The following is a 6860-nucleotide window of genomic DNA, read 5'->3' as shown; positions in this document are numbered from 1 at the left end:
ACTTAATAAATTCGTGAACAATTCGTTAATTTCTCGAATTTGACTCGGTCACTGTTTTATTTGGGTTGACTCGACTCAAACTCGAGTTCGACTCGAGACATTAACGAGTTGAGTCATGCAAGGTCCAATTCAACTCAATAACTTCGTGAATAGTTCGTTATTTTCTTTTATAATTTTTTAGCAATCACTTTAAAAAAATATTCCATTAAAAAGATAAAGTCCAATTAATAATTACTAATTTATTAATAGATAATAAGAAAGATGTTAAATTACTAATTAATAATTACTACTAATTTATTATTTTTTAATAAATAATAAGAAAAATACTAAATTACATATTAACTAATAATTATTAATTTACTAGATTTTATATATAGTTTAAAAACAAGGTCAAAATTTGGGTGAGTATAACGATCAACAAGACAAGTCGAGCAATGAGTAATGAGTTGAGTCGTGCAATAAAGTTGCTTTTAGCGAGCACGAGCTGAGCGAAATTTGAACGAACAATAAATCGAGTCGAACAATTAATTTTTTAACAAACATAAATTAAGTATTACTCAACTCGTGATCGATTGGCTTGATAAATATCTTGATTGCAATGTCTCTTCCTCATCATCCCCAATTGACAAATCCATCAGGTTCTCTTCCACATCTGCCATTGGGTTCAAAAATTAAAGAAACTTGAAAAAATGATCACTAAAAACTAAAGAAAAAGAAAAAAGAAAAAAGAAAAAAGAAAAAAGAAAAAAGAAAGAAAGAACAGTGTATTGTTAAAACATAGGGGGAAGAACATAACAAGAGTTTTATAAATTTTAAGTTAACAATATATTTCCACCATTAGCTTTTCCCCACACCCACTTGGATCCCTCCTCTTTTATCATTGCTTACCCATTTTGAATCTTTTAATGAAGCACAAAGTTTTCTAGGTTACAAGTTGAGACATTCACTTTCCCACTCGCCCTTACAATTAATTAAGTTGGCAGCCATTGCCATTGACTTTTGAGGTTTGGGTGAAACTAGATTCTTAATTTTTTTTTCAAGGGGTGAAGGGATTCAATGTCACTTCAAGTATATTTCCTTGTTAAATGCTAGATTCATCATGGTTGCATTAGCAAATTTCTAACCAAACTTAATTTAACGAGATTCACATTAGGATAAGTATCTAAACACATTATAATTATATAATTGCACCAATTACATTTACATTAAAATTTAGTTATAAATAAATATTCGAAATTCATCCACAGTGGAACTTCAGATTTTTTATTTCCAGTGATTGTTATTAAATGAAGATAATATCAAAGAAAAGAAAGATGAATGGGGTTTTGTCAACCCTATCAATACAATTGACAGGTAGAGTGAGTAATTTGATGAGATAATTTTAATTACTCGTTGAAAAGGGGATGAACTTGTGAAAATACATAAATTAAATTCACAATTTGGTACGGACAAATTGGTAGTGAAAACCGGCATTCAACACTCGCTATAAATCACCACACGGATGAGCAAATCTTACAACTCAACCACATCAACTATCTCTCTCTCAATTTCATCTCATAATTCACAACAACAACAAAAATGAAGTTTCAAACCCCAAAGGACAATGAATCAAGCCATGAGCCCCTAGATTTCACTGAAGAAGATGACAGCACTTGTTCCACACCCTATGTTAGTGCTCCTTCAAGCCCTGGCAGGTCACCTGGTCCATGCTCCATTAATGGTGGCTTCTTTTACAGTGCACCTGCTAGCCCTATGCACTTTGCTATGACCTCAGTAGCTTCAATGGTGTCATCAACTCGACCACCCTCACCCGATGACTCTGTTCCTCTAGGCTTTGAGTTTGAGTTCTCCGGACGATTTGGGTGTTCCGGGTCGGGTCAAACAGGATCCATGATTTCAGCTGATGAACTGTTCTTGAATGGACAGATCAGACCCATGAAGCTATCCACTCATTTGGAAAGGCCACAAGTTTTGGATCCATTGCTGGATCTTGAAAACGAGGGTGATGATGACGAAGAAGATGAAGTAAGAGGCAGAGATCTGAGGCTGAGGGATAAGTCTTTGAGGAGAAGAACAAGATCCATGTCCCCTTTGAGAAATAATAACCAAAACGTGTCATTGGATAAAAATTCGGACAAGAGAGACGACAGCATCAACGATGATGGTGCTTCAATATCGGCTTCTTCCTCAAGGTCATCTTCAGCAGGAAGAAGCTCGAAGAGATGGGTTTTCTTGAAGGATTTTCTGAGGAGCAAAAGTGAAGGAAGAAGCAAGCAACAACAAGTTCTTCTGGTCCGCCATTTCTTTCTCTCCAACCAAAGAAAAGAAACCAGAGAAGCTAAACAATGTGTCAAATGGAGTATTGGAGAATCCGAGAAGCATTAAGATTAAGCCTGTGAATGGGATAGGAAAAGGGAAGAGGAGGGTTCCACCATCACCACATGAGATGCATTACACTGCAAACAGAGCACAGGCTGAAGAGATGAGGAAGAAGACATTCTTGCCTTACAAGCAAGGCTTATTTGGGTGCTTGAGTTTCAGTTCTAAAGGATATGGTGCCATAAATGGCTTAGCTAGAGCTTTGAATCCTGTTTCCTCCACCTAAATTAGGGGTATGAAAGAAATTGTATATGTGTATTTTATTTCAGATTTTCCCTCAGAAAACTTTATGATCATACAAGTTGGTTTATTTCCATGTATATTTTGCAAAGATGAGTATAACACAATCTAATATGTAATTTTCATATATCTTTTGTACCTTTTTCTCATGAAGTTTTATGAATAAGAACACTCATTCACTCCTGGGTTTGTTCAGTTCAATAAGATCCGTAACTTTCTTTTCTCACTTTTACAACATCAGGTTTCATATCAATATATTTTTTATTAGTGTCTGATTGGATAATATTTGTTTTAAATCTTTTTAATATATTGACAAGACATACATCATGGACATTGTTACTCAAACTTTTTAGAAAGATTAATAATCTCTTTTACTAAAAGTTTTGATTTTTGATAAATTCTTGATATTAATAATTAGAACATTATTTGACACTATTGATGCAATCGTAAGATTTTGAAGTGAATTGTTTTATGTCATGATGATAAGTGTTGAGGTTCTTAAAAAAATAATATGTTACTTGTCGGAATCGTCTTTCGGTTGGGCCCCGGAATTAGGCTTCGACTTAGGAATAATGGATTGGAGTCTCCACCGATCATTTATTTTAAACAAAATGGGTTGATCGGATACTTTATTTCTTACCTGATCTGCGTCTTACCAGTGATGTGTCAGATTCGGGAGTCGGTTACAGTCAAGAAAGGGTTAACACCCTTAAACTGCCCTATTGGTACTACATAATTTCCAGTTATCTTAATTAAGAAAGTTGTAAATTTAAATTAAAAGGTAAAATAACGATCCAAAACTTACCATTGATTGGTTGAAAATGTACCATTTCAAAAGTCAAAAGACGAGTTAGAGTGAAAATGAAAATAAATAAAATAGAGAATGATAAAGACAATAAGGAATTCAACATGAATATAACAAGATAAAGAAAATAAAAAGGAATACAAAACACAAATAAAAATATAAATAAAATTAAAATTAAAAACATAAAATAATAAATAAAGTAGTAATAATCTATATACAATTGAAATAAATAAATAAAATGAACATCAAGAATATAAAAAAATGAAATAAAAAAATAAAGTAAAAAATAAAAGAAAAAGTAAAAAAAAAAGCATATATACAATATAATAAAAAAATAATCAAATAAGAAATAATTAAAAATATATATATATAGTAATGAACGGATAAAAATGTTAATAGTATATATTTACATAAAGTATAATAGAGATATAATATATGTACATAAATATATATAGATTAAAATAATGAAAAAAATAATAATAATAAGTAAACAAGAATGGAAATATATATACATATAATAATAATAAACGTAATGTAAAAAAAGATAAAAAGGATTAAAATTAATAATCATAAAATAAAAAAACGAAGCAGGGGCTAAATTGAAAAGAAAAGCGAATTGAGTGGCCAAATTAGAATGAAATCGGGGTTTAGACGTGATTTTGGGACCAAAATAGAAGGTTTTAAAAATAGAAGGACCAAAAGTGGGGTTTATCCCATTTATAATGAAAACACGCGGATCCTGTTAGGCGGGTCGGGTCCAGGCGTGAATCTAACGGGCTAATATTTAAGCCAAAATTTTTCTAAAAAGCTTCATTTTCTCTTCAGCTTAAAACTGAGCCCTCCCCTATCTCTCTTCAGGTCAAAACCGAGCCCTCCCCTATCTCTCTTCTTCTCTGATCTGTTCATCAACAAGATGAACACGCCGCCGCCTTCTCCAAAAACAGGCCACACGCTTCCTCGTCGGCCGCCGTTCATCGGCGGTGATAAATATTTTTTGTTTTTTTCGAATCCTTTTAGTCTCTTTTTTCAAAAGATCAAAACGTTTTTTGAAAACGAACCTCAGGGGTGAGTAGATCCAAAAACAAAAACTCGTTTTTTCCCCTATGCTCATCGATTCAAAAATATATTTTGGCTTTTGCAAGTAAAGTAACAACTGAGAACGATGCATGCAAGTAAAAAACAAAGGTAAAAGCCTTCACCTTTTATTTGCTTTGAATCTGGTTACAACAACTTCGAATCTATTCTGTATCTCTCTCGATATTTCGTGCCTACTTCGTAGTGATATTATGTGTAACTCTCTGTTTGCTAGTAATCTTCTCGTAATATTAGTATCTCAACTGTGTGGTGATTATATCAATTTATAGCACACAAAATACCCTAGTTTAGGAGTCCTAGTTGTGTTGAAATTGCTCTACAGTTCCGGTTTTATTGAGAGTCCTCTGTGATTGACTCGTTTTTGGTTATTTGCATGAAACCACAATGCTGAGAAAATCGGTTGGTCAGTTCCGTGTGGCATGAGGACTCCGGATGTGGGGCTTCGAATGGTGCGGCGCTGGGGTGAGAGACGTGCGTGGCGAGGGGTCCTCGGCTGGGATGATTTTCCCTCATTGCGGTGCTAGATGGATGCTGAAGCAACTAGGGTTTCTAAACAAACCCTATGTATCATTTGCTGTGGAACGTTGGATCTCATCTAGATCCAACGGTCACTGTTGCTGGTGACTGGAAGCAAGAGTGGGGCGAGATAGGGTTTCTCGCGGGCTTTGTTGGGCCAATGTAGTTTCTGCTGGGCCACGTGTATTTTATTTGTATCTGGGCCTAATATGTTGGCCTGCAATGTGTAATAAAATAGTTAATATAATATTTAATATGTTTAATACACTATATATTATAAAAGAGCGTTACATGGGACGAAAGTATTGTGTCTACAGCTACCCCTCTTTGCTCATTATCGTGTAACGAAAATAGAGCAAAGATTAAAGACACAAGTTTCATATAATGTAATAACTGATATGTTAATTCGAATTGAATCACAAAAATGACTCCCTCGTCGTGAGGTCGAGTCGGACTGGAAAATTCTGAGCACGAAATCCTTCGTCGTGAAGTTTAAATCGAACTCAGAGCTTTGACCAGTAGCTCCTGGATCGTCTTTTGGCTCAAGATACTTCGTCGTGAAGGTGAAACTTGTCCTGAAGACTTCGGTGTTGTTGTGTCACAGATGACTTCTTCGTCGTGAAGTTGGGTCAATCTGTTTGTGAAGTTGAAATCGTATATGGCCCCTCCTTCGTGAAGTTGAGCCTGGAATTGGATATCCTTCGTCTTGAAGTTGAAACCCAATGTAAGTTATATTGTTTCGAGGCCATATCCTTCGTTGTGAAGTTGAAATTGACCCTGAAACTAGAAAGTTTATTGACAGTCACTCATTCTTTGAGTTGGATATCCTTCGTCGTGAAGTTGAAATCCAATCTAGAGATGGATGTTGCTTGTGTGCACGATTCCCTCTGTCATAAAGTTGAAACCGTGGATGGCCCCTCCGTCGTGAAGTTGAGCCTTGAATTGGATATCCTTCGTCGTGAAGTTGAAATCCAAGTAAGTTGTATTGCTCCGAGTCTAATATCCTCCGTCGTGAAGTTGAAATTGGCTCTGGAACTGGGAAACTGTTTGTTGACAGTCAGCCACCCCTTAGCTGTGAAGTTGAGCTTGTGCTATCTTGAGTCTAATATCCTTCGATGTGAAGTTAAAATTGACTCTGAATGAAACTAAAAAGTTGTTTGTTGACAATCAACCGCCCCTTCGTTGTGAAGTTGAGCTTGTGTTGTCTTGAGTCCAATATCCTTCGCTGTGAAGTTGAAATTGGCTATGAAATTGGGAAGCCCCTTCGTCGTTAAGTTGAGCCTCAAATGGCATGATATCCTTTGTCGTAGAGTTGAAATCGTGGATGTGTGGGTATAATATCCTTCGTCATGGAGTTGAAATCGCGGATGGCTCATTCGTCGTGAAGTTGAGCTTTGACTTGAATATCCTTCGTCGTGAAGTTGAAATCCAAGTATTGTATACTGCGGGTGGACACTATTCCCTTCATCGTGAAGTTGAAACCGTGGATGACCCATTCGTTGTGATGTTTGGCTTCGAGCTAACTATCATTCATCGTGAAGTTAAAATCTACTCTTGAGCAAATTGTGTCATTTCGAGTCCAATATCCTTCGCTGCGAAGTTGAAATTGACTCTAGATAAAACCTGCAAAGATATGCATATATGCGATGTTATGGATGCAATGCTCTTAGGTATGCCTAAAATGCATATGCAACATATGTTATTCTAGGCTCTGGAGAGAAATCTTGATCTCCGGTTTTCTGTCATGTTGACTCTTGATTTTGGAATCTTGAAGTTTCAATCCCTGGTCTTGAATTCTTCAAATGTTCAAATCTGATGTTGTTTT

At 35.5% G+C, this 6860-nt stretch overlaps 1 pseudogene; it reads left to right on the top strand.

Moving 5' to 3' along the window:
- The first annotated feature begins 1507 nt into the window (after positions 1–1507).
- Positions 1508–2675, top strand: LOC120115306 (annotated as a pseudogene).
- The last annotated feature ends 4185 nt before the right edge of the window (positions 2676–6860 follow it).

The sequence above is a fragment of the Hibiscus syriacus genome, unplaced genomic scaffold, assembly GCF_006381635.1.
Source record: "Hibiscus syriacus cultivar Baekdansim isolate YM2019G1 unplaced genomic scaffold, ASM638163v2 tig00110263_pilon, whole genome shotgun sequence".
Classification (NCBI taxonomy): domain Eukaryota; kingdom Viridiplantae; phylum Streptophyta; class Magnoliopsida; order Malvales; family Malvaceae; genus Hibiscus; species Hibiscus syriacus.
This window is presented reverse-complemented; position numbering and strand designations above follow the sequence as displayed.